Here is a 15,945-nt window from a genome sequence, read left to right on the forward strand (position 1 = left end):
CTGAACCGACCTTTTCACCCTTTCTTGGCCCCTGCCTCTCTCTTTATCGTGCGCTGCTCTAATCCACGCATGTAATGCTTCAAATTGTGTGGGCCTTGGCAGAGGCCGTAAAGCGGCCATCACAGTCTTTAGCTGGTACAACACTGCCAGTCTGAATGAACCATACCGTGGGAATGCTAACTCCCCTTCGCCCTGAGTTACTTTATGCCAGTTCTCAATCCACACTATAGTATGTAACCCTACTTTTCTTGCCATGTAATGTGCTGGCGAGTCTTCCGGAGGTGCCTCCGCACCCTCTCGCGTAACTACAGGTTCATCCCCTCGACACAATTCTCTGAAAACTTTAAAACATTTCATTTTGATCAACTAGACGCACACAACCTCCGTTTACTTCCTGACTTTTGTTCGCCAATGGCAGAGCGAACTACACCAACCAGCCTATCGCAGCGCGACACCTTCTGAGGTCACGATTTCTCCACTCGCAGCAGTTCCCCTCCTTCTCATCGGTCGTCTCACCTTTACATTCGTCCCATTCACACACTGAAATAACCGTTTTGATCCCAAACAGTTTAAACAACCGTTTGATCTCAAACAAGTTACTCCTCTGGCTGTCCGTCCACAGCCTCTGACTGTCCGTCCACAGTCTCTCGAAATTGTTGACCTCAGTTGGATACTGTCTGTCCCTTTCGGGCAAGCAGATCGCCTCTGATAGGTTTCAAATACTCAATGCCATATACTACAACCCACGACCAGCGTCAGGTTGGCACACACTCATGCATTTGTTCCCCCTATCTCGGTCCAGTTTGATCGATGGTACCTCACGATCGGTGGTCAACAAAATCTACCAGGGGTGTCTTCTACACCCTCTTGCTCAGGCTTCTCATCGCCTAAGACTTTCCCGGGCTGCGCGCGCTCACAGCCTGATCTCGCAATCACACAACATTCACACCAACTCCGCAAAACATCTCATCCAATACAACACCGCAATCTACAATATCGTCTCCTGTTCATACTCACTCTTCGAGCTTCTGCTTGCTGCTGCACTGTTATTCGCCATCCACGTCCGTCTGCCAGGTCGTCTGCCGTTCGCCCTCCGATGATTCAACCTTACTTATCATGGATGGGCCTCAAGGATCACTTATCCTATTCTTAATCTTCCCTCGCTATCAGGAAGAAACCATCCTCGTTTGCTACCAACTGGGAACGCCGGTTCTTGACCTCATCTAATTATCTACAAGAACCTACTCAGGTCGCCAGGATCTTTTTACTTGCAGAATAGCGTAGAGGGAAGAAGCACAATTATCAGGTCGTATTTACCACAATTGGACATTCTCGGAAATGAAGACTCATAATCTGGGAGGTTGACCTTTTATTATCAGCAAAAACATCTGAATATATAGGCACCTCAATACCAAACACAAAAGATATATGGGAATTAATACAAAAGCTAGTCTGCGAAGCATTCGCATGCGACTAAAGATAAACAGAATTACAACTTCCAAGAGCATCAGGTACCCTATGACAATCGAAATATCAAAATTTAAAGTCATCAATCAATTCAATTCTATCCCTACTCTACTTCTAAGGTGACATACCTACTTAGCATTCCCTTCCAAGTAAGGATCTCATAAAGGTGTCAGCAGTGAAACTTCCTGAGAAGTCTTCACCATTTGAGAGCTCGATCTGAATCGCTCCTATCCGTCCCTCTCCTAAGTCTCGTCTCTCTACCCACGGGGCTCTGTCCCTAATACAAAACCCCAAAATACTGTATACGCCCTTCAACCCACCCCTTCAGGCAGGTTCTTCTTCAGTATAATTCCATTTGACTCGACTCTTCTTTCTTTCACGAATTCGACCTTGGGTCCCAGGCCTTCTCTGTACCAGGAGTTGCAATTTTACATTCCGATCCACTCCCTTCAGGTCTACTCCTTCTTTCTCCTTTCCATCGAACAAAGACTCTTTCTACTAACGACCTACATAACCTTGTACCTGTCGCCAAAATGCTGAATAGGAAAAAACCCCTAACATCATGAGATTTCACAATTCACTGTATTACAAGCTTTGCTAAAATCCTGCCACCTCAATAAAACATGGCTAATATAAACGAAGGCCTTCACTTTACATACACCGTTTTAGGCCTTAAACTTAAACATACTATTATCATCACAACCTACATAATCATCTACTACTAAATTAGTTATCTTCTTTATCCTTATAACATGACTAAATGTCTCTTTATGCACGACATATTTATCCTAAGCATCACATGTTTCACTACGTTTCAAAATAACTGATGGCCTTTCTCTGTTCTCGAGGCCTGTTACATTTCTACTTTTCTATTTCACATTAATACATTTCTATTATTCTCAAATAACACGTTCCTTTATATGCGGGTGCTGTCTAACAAGGAATATGGTGCACCCCTATAGTTTCGCATCTGTATCGCTCCATCATTACCAATAACTAATATTTGCAAGGATTATGGGACATTAATAAGAGAAAAACTTTCAAAGTTCACACACTCTTAGTAAGTAGCTAAATAAGATGGGAAACAGCCTTTACAACGCGGGCTGAGCCACGCATGCCGTTTCCCTGCAAGCTTTGATGGTAACTCACTTCCTCACTTTGCGGTATTTTTTTATCGCGTCTTTACACCGTCACCTGCCATAATTCTTTTGATATTTAATTATCTTTTTATCATTTACATTTTTCCAGTGCATCAATGAAATTATCAAAAGTTTCCTTCCTGGCAGTACATCTGTCACCAATATTTAGCTTTTTTGGTGGTATCGAAGGGAGTCAGTGGTTTTAGCAAAACAGCAGCATTATAACCAGTTATGACCCTTACTGTTGAGAGTGTGTGCTGTTCACCTGGACTTGCACCATTCATACTATTCTGTAAGTCCTTGCGACATGCTAGTTTCAGGATCATTATGGCCAATATGACCTTGTGTGGCTTCCTTTCACATTGCCACTGGAGCCGTTCAATTTCTGAAGGACTTTCTACTTGTGCGGACAGCACCCGACACCTTTGATGGTATCTGCTTTGGGGATCACCGGCTCCGTATTCACAACCCCTGGACCAAAGGCTGTGGAATGATGACTCTCTTTACTCAAGTTCTAGAAAGCATGAATGTATTCTCTTTTCTAACAACAAGAAACACTAAAAGTAGTGACGACCAGGTACGGAAAGTGCAATTAATGGTGACCGCCAGATGCAAGAGAACGCAGTGAGCAGAAGCAACTGAGCGCAAAGAAACGTTAAATGCAGAGAAACATTAGATGCGTCGACAATCAAACTTTGTTTCATGGATTAAGATGGCTTAAGACCATGAAAGTGTAACTTTACATCAATGAAACATTTGTCCTGTTGCTCAACAACATCATTGGACTGCATTCCTTTTACAGGAGGCTGCTGAGAAAGAACTACTTGATGCCTTATTAAAGCATGACATCATTGAGCGATCCACTGGTCCAATGCCACGGGTATCACCTATAGTGGTAGTGCCAAAAAAGGATAGCGGAGGAGCTGTGCGCATTTGCACTGATTTGCACCAAGGTAATCAGGCAATTAAAAGTGAACAACATCCAGGTCCACACATTGCCGTCATGATTGCGCAGCTGAATGGAGGTAAAGTCTTTTCCGCCATAATATGAGCAAAGGGTATCACAAGCCCGAACTGGAAGAGTTTTGCAGGTACATTACTACCTTTTTCGACTCATGTTGGTTTGTTTCGATATAATAGGCTAAGTTTCACGGTATCATCAACTGCCAAACTTTTTCAGGATGTTATTTATCGCATAATACTGCCAGTCACAAATGCTTCCAATTACAGTGTTGACATACTAGTCTTTGGAGAGAAATACCCTTTATCCCACAGTATCAACAACGACCAGCCTTTACAATGCAGTCACTACCCCAACTGCAATGTTACCATGCATTACTTTAACCCCCAGTTCATTGCAATGACTGGTGTTGGATTTTTAAGTCCAATACCTTCCCTACTGTTTCATAAACTGACTGGAGTTGTAATAGTAGTTTATACTATTCCAAAGTCCACCACCCCAAAGCAAGTTGTTGTAATGACTTGCGTGGTAAAGCAGCATGTGGTAATGTCACAGTCAGGGTAGTGACTGCATTGTAAAAGCATGCGGGGTAAATGCATGAGGGGTTCAATCATACAACCATTTATGGAGACACATAAAAGGAACATAATTAAGCTCTGACATAAGTGTGTTGTATACTTGCTGATGCACGTCTCATTTTACACGTGGCAAAGTGTGAGTTTCATCAAACCAAATTCAAGTTCTTTGGCCATGTTGTTTTCTGATGAGGGAATGGCTGAAGACCCAAAGTACAAGCCTTGTCACCCACTTCTGCCCAGCAAGATGTAACTATGCTGAGATCCTCCTTGGTGTGACCAATTACTGTTCAAGGTATATACGTGACTTTGCCACTGTAAGTGCCCCAGTGAGTGGCTTAACGAAATGTCCCATTCAAATGGTCAAGTGAATGGGAACAATGTTTCAAGAAAATCAAGCATGCAATTGAGAATACAACTGAAATGGCATACTTTCATCCAAAATTTCAGGTGGAGGATGTTGATGGTGCGAGCACAGTGGGGCTAGGTACCATCCTTGCCCAGCACACTGGACATCCTAATGCCCGTAGACACATTGTGGCTTATGCTAGCCAAAGTTTGACAACATCAGAACATGCTTATTTACAACTCAAAAAAAAAGTAGGGGAGGGTTGTAAACATTTTCATATGCTCCTGTATGGAAAACATTTCACAGTTGACACTGACCACCAGGAATTGCTCATCATTTCTGGCAATCCTAATGCCAAGATGCCCCCTCACATTGAGAGGTGTGGTTTGAGATTGAAGAAGTATGATTATATGTCATCCAGTAAAAGATCAAAACTCTGCTGACTACTTATCACGTGTGTCACTATAGTGTTATGTCACTACTTCTAAAGCGACTGATGCCTTTGTTAACTTCATTGTGAAGTCTAGTACCTCCGATGCCATATTGGTATAAGAAATCATTGCTGCCACGAGTACTACTGTGATTTGCTAATATTCCAAGACATTATTAGACACCAGTCATGGCGAAAACATACTCAAATTCTTCATGACAACCTTGAATAGCAGAAATTCAAAAATGTGCAAGAAGAACTTTCAGTTACTCCAGAAGGCATCATCTTATGAGGGTTGAGAATTGTCATGCCAGAGAGTCTGTCTGAGACAACAAATTATTAAACTGGCCAATGAGGGACCCCGTGTGGTTGTTGCTCCGAAATGAGCCTTACAAGACTGAGTGTGATACCCCAGTGTTGATGAAAGAGTTGAAGACGAATTGGAAGCCTGTCATTTCTGCAGCTGTTTATCATCTGGGAAAGTCCCAATTTCCGTTAAGCATGTCTGATCTGCCAAAGCATGTATGGGAGAAGATTGCAGTTGATTTCTTTGTTGACGAATATTCCTGGTGTCCTCTGGTGGAAGATTTGTTCTCCATTACTCAAAACAGAGTCACCGAGAGACTAGAAATCAATTTTAAAATCAATGACAACAGCCTGCCTTTCAATAGTCGAAAATGTAAAGACTTTCTCACTCATTTAAGTGTCAAGGATCTGAGAAGCACACTTTTCTGGCCACAGGCAAATGGTGTAGTTGAGAGATTTATGAGTACCCTAAAGAAGACCGTTGAGCATGCTGTGCTGAAAAAACTTGAACTCAAATCAGTTCTTCAATCTGCGCTTGGTGCATAAAGGTTAACTCTGCATTCCACAACAGGTGAAAGCCCTGCTACTTTAATGTTTGGGAGAGCCTTGGGCACCAAAGTGCCACAATGGACCAATTAGAGATCTTTTGACATTGATGAACTTCGAACCATTGATTCATCTCACAAATACAAAATGAAGACCTAAATAGACTGACACGGCAGCTCAAGGAACACAGCGTTTAACACAGGAGACCAAGTGATCATCAGGCAGAAAGGGAAAAGTAAGACTGATGTTCCTTTTGAGGCTGACCCCCAGAGGGTTGCGACCAGTGTAGGACACATGGTTACTGCTCACTGTCCTGGAAAGTCTATTGTACTAGATTGTTTGAATATTAAACACCTGCCTCAACCTTTGTCAACTCCAAATGTCCACCTGAGAGTCCAGGGAGTCCAATGACCGTACAGAGGTCTCCGTCACCAATGCCAATCATGGACCCTTCTCCAGTATCTCCTCAGCCTCACATGACCAGATCTGGGTTATTGATTCGAGCACCAAAACAACTTATTGAAGAGGTGTAATGTATAGATGTATTTTTGGCCCTTTTTATTTAACAAAGGGGAAGATGTAGTGTCTTGTGAGTTAGAGATGACAGGACCCTCTTGATTCCTGACAGACTCCGTAGAACTTCGAAGTAAGTAAGACCTCCTAGAAAGTGGTAACCCAGGATGTACAATAAGGTACATCATTTCCTACATCTATTGTTGAGCTTATAATCTCGAAACCTAACCAAAATAGATACAGCTTCTTAAATTTCACTACCTATGATGAAAAATCCTTTTGTTTGGTTTCCATGATGCTATCTGTGGAGAATTAAGATCTACATGAGTTTTCCAGTTTGAAAATCATTTTGTCTCCCTGTAATTGAGTTCCCTAATACAAGAGTGCATAAAATTTGTTGTCAGTATAAATAACCATATAAAGAGGAGTTGGCCTAACGGCTAGGGCGGTCGACCTCGAATCTGGGAAACTGGGTTTGAGTCTCAGGACCAGGCCTGGGTGGTAAATTCCGTTCCGCTCGCGGAATTTGCGGAATTTAGGTAATTTCGCGTTCCGCGGAGAACGCGGAATTGCCCAAAATTCTGCTTTCCGCGGCTTCGCGGAATTTTTGCTTGTTCGCGATCTCAAAATGCGTGTTCGCGAGATATTTCCTCCCGAGCACGCAAACAGCGGTCGCGAACAGGAAAAAAGCATCGCGAACAAGCAATTCCGCGTGTTCGCGGAATTTCTGCGTGTTCGCGGAGATTTTAAACCATTTCGCAGAGATTTGCGTAACACGACTACGCAAATTCCGCCCACCCCTACTCAGGACTGACGCTGAACATCCTGTGATTCTGGGCAAATCACTGAATCTCCCCGTGCCTAACAAAAATGAATGTGTGTCCTCATGTAACGTAACTGGTGCTATGTAAAGTGCTCTGATACCGGATTCGGGTCAAGTTCACGGTATATAAAACTCTGCAAAAAAAAAATAATAATAAGTGGAAGTTGCTCAGTACAAGCACGTATCACTGCCATTGGTCCAGGAAATATTATAGCCTGCTTTTGCAACAAGGTATTCTTGTTCTGCAACACTGGGAGGATATATGGCTTGATTAATTAATATTAGGAATTGCAGTGTCTAAAATAGTGTACCCCCACTGCTTCACTATCACCACTTCATCTGATAATTACATTTTTAGCGCCACATGGAGATGACCTACACTGTATGCCATTCATGATCATAAGCAAGCATACAAAATCAAAAACAGAAACGTGTTTCATTAATTAAAACAAAGAGATGAGAACCTTGCATGGGGTTTTCCCCGATTGAAGTACATTTCTTTATTATAAGAAATAAAATTGACTAATATTATCATTAACCCTTTTCTATTTAATAAAGAGTCAAATTAAAAATGGATCTCCCAAAATATGTCATTATTATTAATATTTAGTTACTTGCCTAAATATTTATTGAACATTTTATTTTCTTTAATTGAAATGGAAAAAAATAAAAGGAACAAGATGGCACTAATTTAAGGGTATTTATTTAATTAGGGTTAGGTTTGCTTAAGTAAATTCAATTAGAATTAAATTAGAAATGAAGGCTTATTAATTTCACATAAAATTGCAAAATTATTAGTTACACATAATTAATGGTTAGTTCTAAATATTATAAAGAGTGCTTTTTTCCACGGTCACCCCCATTTTCTGTGGAATAATGCTGCTGGTTTTCTGACTCTGTATTGGAACTCTGCTGACCAGGTCCCCGTGCATTTGCTCTCATCACTAAAACATACTCAAAGTGGCTTAACCCAAAATTGGCATATTTAACTTCCCTGAACACCATAGTATTTTTTGGCTACAGTATACCCATGGCATGGAATGTTAGATGCCACCTATGAACTACAGCCCTACTGCACCATCCACTAGTGGTGCAAGACAAATCTGACTCCAAGACTATCACTGTAGCTGGTTGCTGCAGATTTAAAATTGCAACAGAGCTGAAAATCAATTTTTTTGACAGAAGGAAACCTCCTTTCAATATTAATAAGTCACCCCCTGTATAGGCCTTGTAGCCCACATTGCAAGGTGTATTTTAGTTGAAACTAGAACATGCAGAATTTTAAAATTAATGTCTTTATAGACCCTAGCCCCCAAAAGCAATTTTCAGTGTAAAAAGCTGTCTGGAAACATTGTGAAGCAATTTACCTATTATTTCTACTATCTGAGGCTGGTTACCAGCTAGAAAAATAATTCAAGGACTCTCCTAAATATTTAATAAAATCTCAATTCAATGGTCAAGTCAGATTTTTTGTAGATATTATGGTAAAAAGACTTTTAGAAAGATTCCTTTTTCCTGCCTAAAGCCCCTGTCACCCACCTAGAGAATGGTCCTGATGAGGTGTGAAAAATTATCCCAGAGCAGAGACAGTAGCCTGGCTGTGGGGAGGTTTTTTTCCTCTGGCAAGTAGACCTTTGGGCAGTGCCCAGTAACGTGGGGCCACATGTACTTAGCTCGTTCTCGGTTGCAAAATGAATCGAGCTGTTTGTAACCTGTAAAAAGCCTTTTACTTTGTACCAAACCCTATTTTACTATGTGGTAATCTATTACCGAATCTCAAAATAGAAGAGCAATTCGGTATTAGGAAGGGGGGTGTTAAGGGCGTCCCTTCCTAATAGCGACTCGCAGTGGTATGTATAAATGTGTTGCTACTAAAATGTGGTCACAAAACATTTGCATTTTACCACCAAATTAAATTTGGTGGCAAACCAATCCCAAATCCTTCCCCTTTGTGAAAGTATAAGATAAAAAAAAATTAAGGAGAGGCAGTGGTCTCACGGACCACTTCCTGCTCTTAAAAAATAAAAATAAAACTTTACATTTTTCTTTTTGAAATGCATCACTTTTTCCTTTACGCTTGATTTAAAAGCAAACTTAGACATGGTGCCTTGCTATCCCAAGTAAGCCACAATTACTGGGTTTTTAACGATTCCCAATGGGTCGCAAATTGTGACCTACCTCATAAATATTAATGAGGTAGGTCAATTGAGAATCACCAGGAATCACTAACAGTGTAAAACACACTGTTGTATGTAGCTGTTTGCGATTTCTAAAAACAAATCACAAAAATTCGCTATTAGAAAATCACAAATGGAAATGTTAGTACATGTGGCCCCTAATGTACTTCAAAATAGCATCCCGTGCCACAAGCATTTGTCAGTTGACACTTGAACAGGTTCCCTCTTTTGTCCTACCAGTCAGGCAGGCACCACACCCAATAGGAGAACAACGGCCCCCAGAACTGGCTTGGAGTGACCAAGGAGGAAGGGACAGCTCATTACCCTGGCCACACCTCAGGGTGTACACACAAGCTCTGCACAGAGAGAGAAGGGTTTCTCCATATTGAATTTGGTGACTGAGGGGCACTGTGGGATTGTTTGCAGTGGGCACACAAGAACTACTGCAAAAGTAAGTAGGGTTGTCCCTGGGACCTTTTACCCTATTGGTTAAGTAGGGGCATTGAGTTACCCAACCCACAAGCTATTGTCACCCATAAACATGGCACCCCAAGACACCTTCTTCAAAACACTACTGGATCTGTAAAAGAACAGAAGAATGACTGCACCTGCTATTTGAGCCTGGTGAGTGGACCAGATGGGCTGGACCCACTCCCATGTTAACTCAGGACAAAGAAGTAGACTTCAAGGGTCAGTTTCCTGACCTCCTGTGTAAGCTACAGGGACACAACAAGCTGGAAGAAGCCTTTTCCTGAAGAGCCCGGATGACCAGAACCAACTGGACATGACCTGGACCCTCCTGGTGGCCTCTGCTTGAGTAAGCATTGACGCTCAGGTGCTGTTCCTGAGGTCCTGGGTCCTGCTCCCCTCTCTATGGAAGTCTTCTCCCTTGGCAAGGGGAGTTTTATGATGAGTTTACTGTCCCTTACCACCTGGTTTTACCAGGCAGTAAGGAACAGTAACATTTTTCCACATTTCCACGCATCTAGATTGGGCGGGTGGGCATCTAGTCAACTCTCTGATGGCCCTTGCTTCCGAGGGGCGTCAGAGAAGTTTGGCAACGGAGGAGACAGAGTATTATCCATTGTGGTCAAACCGAAAATCCGCACACAATTAACGCGGGAGGTGGACTTTCATATTGGAAGTATGTATACTCCATCACTATTGCGATGGAGTATACATATCGCTAATATATTTATATATATATATATAGGGTCCTAAGTCCGAAGGTAAAAATCTTGGCCGGACAAAGGTGACAAAAGTATCAAACCAATAAAAAGATTTCACTGGGTGCAAAATTCAAACTTACCTGCCCTTAGATTTTCCCAAAAACAACAGCGGAACAGGGACCTCATCCAAAGCCTATCTGGCTTAGCACTTCGGCAGATCCAGCATGCTATCTTGTCCATACTAAAGAATTTTGACTTCCAAAAAAAGGTCCTGAGGTAGAACCTCAGACCAGGACTAACCTAGTTGGCGTATACAACCCGCTCTCCTTTGTGGTTGGCATGAAATCATGCCTAGGTCCCAATCTACTGCGACTATTTGACCCACATCGGCACTTAGAGCTTTTCGGTGCTATTTTCATTTAAAACTTGAAAATGTATTTCTCCAATTCCACTTATTGGATTTTTGTCTTTTTGGTGTCATTTTGTTGATTAAATTATTCTGTATTTTTATGACTTGGAGTGGGATTTGTATTGTGTTACTTTGATACAGTTTTTAGTATACTTCTAAATGCTTTATACATTGTTGTTAGTTAGTTACAAAGGGTTGAACTCAGGTTTAAATTACTAAAACCTTTATGTAGACCGTGACCTTATTATTTGCAATGGACTGCCACCCATTCCAAATATTATTTCACTTTCTCTCAACAATTAATAGCATAATTATAATTTAAGACAAGTATTGGCTTACGATGGCAAAATAAATGGAACCAACCACCCCACAGATGCTGCAAGTGGAGGCCTATCAGGTATTCTGAAATGATAAGAAGCAGCCGTGTGGAAGGTGTGGTGACACATGGGATCAGCATGAGGAGACTGCTAGGTGCTCTGATATGGTGAATGGTCCTAGCAGGTTGACTGGAAGCTGCATCTGTGGACCTGTAGGATGCTCTGAGCTGATGAACAGTGACTCACTGAGGGTAAGAAATAAAAAGTAATAAAAGCAATGGAAATACTTAAATGTACAGAAAGGGTAAGCGATATCGTAGAGGGAGAGAAGGGAGACAATGGTGCAACATGGAGTGGCCCATTGTATCCAACGTGGATGCAAAGCTTTTGAATTGGGTACACTGGCTTACGTAACCGCCTCTAGAGCAGGATACGGTGTGACCACCAACATGCGTTTTCCTTGCGACAGCGCACGTTCTTTAAGAATCGCCATCTGTACAGCAGTCAAAACTTTTTCGACAGAGGAAAAGTGCAGTTCAGCCGAAGTGTACAAGTATGACTTGTATGCATTGGGGACGGTGTCGTCCTCATTGAACGTTAAGTACGTGAAACCCACCGCACCTGGCACAATTCTTATTACCAGGTTTGTGTGGTTATCACGCGTCAGTAAGTATTTTGAAGCAAGAAGATCAGCCTGTAATGACTGCAAAATGGCTGAATGCTCCAGCAGCCAGCTCAATTTGGAAAAAGTAGGTTGTACCAAGGCATATAGCGGCTTGATACGCTGGGCATAATCAAGAATGTACATACGACCAAAATTCAGAAAGCCCAGTAAAGACTGTAATTTATTCAAAGTCGTAGGAGCACGCAGACATGCGCACTTTTCCAGAAAGTGGGGAGCTAAACCTCGACCCTCATTGTTGAGCTCGTAGCCCAAAAACAACACTGTACACTTTGCAATGTGAGACTTCGCAAAGTAGAATTTGTAACCGAAGTCTGAAAACATAACAATAATGCAATCAACGTGACACAGATGCGGCCACAACTCGTTGTCCGTGAGATAAATATCATCAAAATACGAGTACGCATCCGGGTCAATGCTCTCTAACAGAGAGACTACACGTGCGGCAAAGACACCAGGGCTATTTTTATAGCCCATGGCCAATCTTTTCGATTGTTTTTGCTTGCCGCCCGATGTAAATGCTGTCCACTGACTACTAATAGAGGACAGGTTATGGCTGTAAAAGCCATTAGATATGTCAAGTGTGGTTTTAAACCTTTTACGCACAAGACTATCAACTAGGGCTGAACTGTGGGTATTCTGTACCGCGCACGTCCGGCAATGAGAGTTTAGGTGCCGGTAATCCAAAACTAGGCGGTATGACCCATCAGGCTTCGTTACAGTGAATAAAGGATTATTCATTGGTGACACACATGTTTCAATAACACCCTGATATTCCAATTAATCAAGGATTTCCGCGACGTGAGATCTAGCTTCGCGGCGCATGGGATATTGTGGTTGTGGTTGAGGCATAGACCGTAAGGGAATCTCATGGCTGGGGGATAATTTATCCCAGCCTACCTGAGTACGATACAAAGCCGTTGCTAGCACCTGAGCCCACTCCGCGGCAAATCTTTCAGCATGCTCCTTTGGCACAGTATGCGCAAAGGACGAGAGGATAACCTCCTCCCCTCCTCCCCTCTAGGAGCATCTAAAATGAAAGTCGGGGGCCAGTCTGCCTCCGCCAAGAGAATGTCATAGGAAGAGGTCAGATTATGCCCAAAAATCCCTTGCATTGTGCGTTGTATGTCACCTTCGATTGAGAGGACTATATCATATAGTCTGTCAGGGGGAGCCACTCTAGTATCCTGCCCTAGAGGTGGTTACGAAAGCCAGTGTACCCAATTCAAAAGCTTTGCATCCACATTGGATACAATGGGTCACTTCTCTGACATCGCCAGATGTCACTTACATCTTTGATATATAGTGTAGTGTAACAAGGGTACCCCTAATTTAGTTTCCTATCTCAGGGTATTAAAGCAAATATTCGTGAAACGATAAATAGGAAACTTATACAAAAACAGTGGACTCGTATACAAACAATATAATAAAAGAGCACAAATATGTCTGATGTTATCTTATTGACCAATTATGACCCCAAAGAAACTAAGTTGTTTCTATCCTTTTATTATTTATTTATAACTCTATACATTTGTTTATGAGCATGTGTACCATCAATCATTTCATTTTTTCAATATTGCCTTTTTTGATATAAACAATTATTGTTGTGGGTACTATATCATTGCATATCTGGTCAACTAATTACATATTAATACATATACACACAAAAAGAAAAATTATTGTTAAACATGGCTATTAAATCTTTGATGCCTCGTTACAGACTCAGGAGACTTGCAATATGAATTTGTTCATCCAGCTCCTCTGTCTTTGTGCCCGCTCGAAAATTACCATTGTGTCATTTATACTGACGGTTCGGCGCAACCGACGACGGGATCAAAGCACGCCTATTCAGCAGCTTGCGCAATTGTGGCATGTACTTTCGTAAATGGTAAATTCCAATCTGATGTCGTGCATACACAGTCATTGGGTGATTGTACGGCACAATTGGCGGAGCTACGTGCTCTGGTGCTTGCACTGGAGTTTGCTGATCCTCGAGTCACTACTCTTATAGTAAGTGACTCGTTTTACTGTGTGCCGTCATTTAACGACAATCTTTTCTTTTGGTCTCAAAATTAATATCGTGATTCCAAAGGTAGCACAATTAAGCATAAAATGCTTTGGGTTCGAGTGGCAGAACTTAAAGAACATCTGCCTCTCATGAATGTAATTCACAATCTTGGGCACCAGCGAGTTGGTGTCCACGCTGTCGGAAACAGCTTAGCTGACGAAGCAGCAAAACAGCAGTGGCGACATATTTAGTAGCAGCAGTTACAAGATCCAAAAGTAAGATCGATGATGACATCTTGGCGGCTATTGCTGCTACAGAGAAGGGAGGTAATTTCCCGAGAGGGTTCCCTTCTCGTTACCATTATCACTTAAGTCCTGATAAAGTCCCATTAGTGAGAATTAACGACGTTGGTGACAGATTGATTCCCAACGCGGACTGCAGACCATCTCTGATATCAGTGGCTCACGAGGGTATGGCGTCTGCCCATGCCGGCGTTGCAGCAACTGTTTCTCTGTTACAACAACGTCACTGGTGGCGCGGGTTATATAAACAGGCTCGCACTTATGTTCTTGATTGTGACATTTGCCAGCAGATTAAACCTTCAACTGCTGCGCGTCCACCACAAACTCAGTTGTACATATCCAATAAACCACTTCGGTGTGTTTATCTGGATCACTGCGGTCCATTCTCCTCTGAAACTGCGTACAAGTATATCTTAGTTGCAGTGGATTCGTGCACACGTTTTCTGTGGGTATGGCCACAAAGGAGTGCTGATGCCCGTACTGTCATCAGGGATTTGCATGTCTTTGTGGGAAGTTTTGCGCGTGGTACCTTTCATTCTGATCAGGGCCCTGCGTTCGCCTCTAAGGCGTACAAAGAAGCCATGAAAAATGTGGGGGTCCAAGTCAAATTTTCGTCTCCATACCAACCTGAGGGTAATAGTGTAGTGGAGCGGATGAACCGTGACTTAAAGCAATCCTTGACAGCTAGGGTTTTAGGCACTGGTCGGAACTGGTTAGCCCACTTGTATAACGTCCAACATGCACTTAATAATCTCCCTAGAAGGTCTCTGGGTGGGCGGACCCCATACATGATGCTCTTTGGTATAAAAATGTTTGTCCTGGACCTTGATGGTCTAGACATGGCGGTGTCTGCCGCACCCTTTGACGTAGATTATCACTGTGCTGTGTTACAGACTCTACAAGAGGCTAGAGATAGTCTCGCGAAGGAACACATGCCCTCAACATCTGATGCTGCACTTCAGATTCCGGTAGTTGGCTGGCTACCTCGAGTTGTTGACCTGGTCCGTGAGAAGGTGGAGAACAAGAAGGAGTTTGGCCTCTCTTATCGTGCCCCGGTTCCAGTGCTCGGCGTGCAGGGTACAAGAACAGTCATTTTACCTCCACTTCCTGGTCGCAAGGATAACAGGTACATCTCCATTGACAATGTCAAACTACAGCGAGTGGCCGATTCTTCTTAGTATGACTCCAGCGGTCTCTTGCCCTGCGATGCTGAGAAATTCTGTTTTGGCTCCGGCTCCTAACACCATGCCTGATGTTGCCATCGAGATGCACACCGTTACTGATCCTTTATTGATACCACCGGCTGGTGGTCTACTTGAAGATACGGAGTATGCTTATCCTACAGATGTAACATTACCTGTTTTACAATCAACCGCAGTTACCCAGTCACGTTTCTCCTTTGATACTAACTCTATGATTTCCAGGGCCCCATCAAAAGTTTCTATTTTTGCTGTTTGGTTTAAAAGACATTTTTTGATTCCCCCTTGGACTTACATTTGGCTGATGCTCATATGTGTTTTTTTATTTATGTCCATCGGATTTGTAGTGGTATTTTTTCGTCTAGTGAACGGACACTACCTAAAAGAAGGATCTACAATTAGACTAATTGATGGAACTTTGGCCCCTCACTCCTCATCACACATCATGAAACGAGACCAGACTTTTGTGAATATTACTGCCTGGCCTGTGTTAGATGGGATTGCGTGGGATGCTGTTAAATTTCAGATTCATGGTCCGACTGAGGTTATCAATGTACCAAATGTATTTCGTGT

Source organism: Triturus cristatus, chromosome 10 (genome assembly GCF_964204655.1).
Source record: "Triturus cristatus chromosome 10, aTriCri1.1, whole genome shotgun sequence".
NCBI classification, from domain to species: Eukaryota; Metazoa; Chordata; class Amphibia; order Caudata; family Salamandridae; genus Triturus; species Triturus cristatus.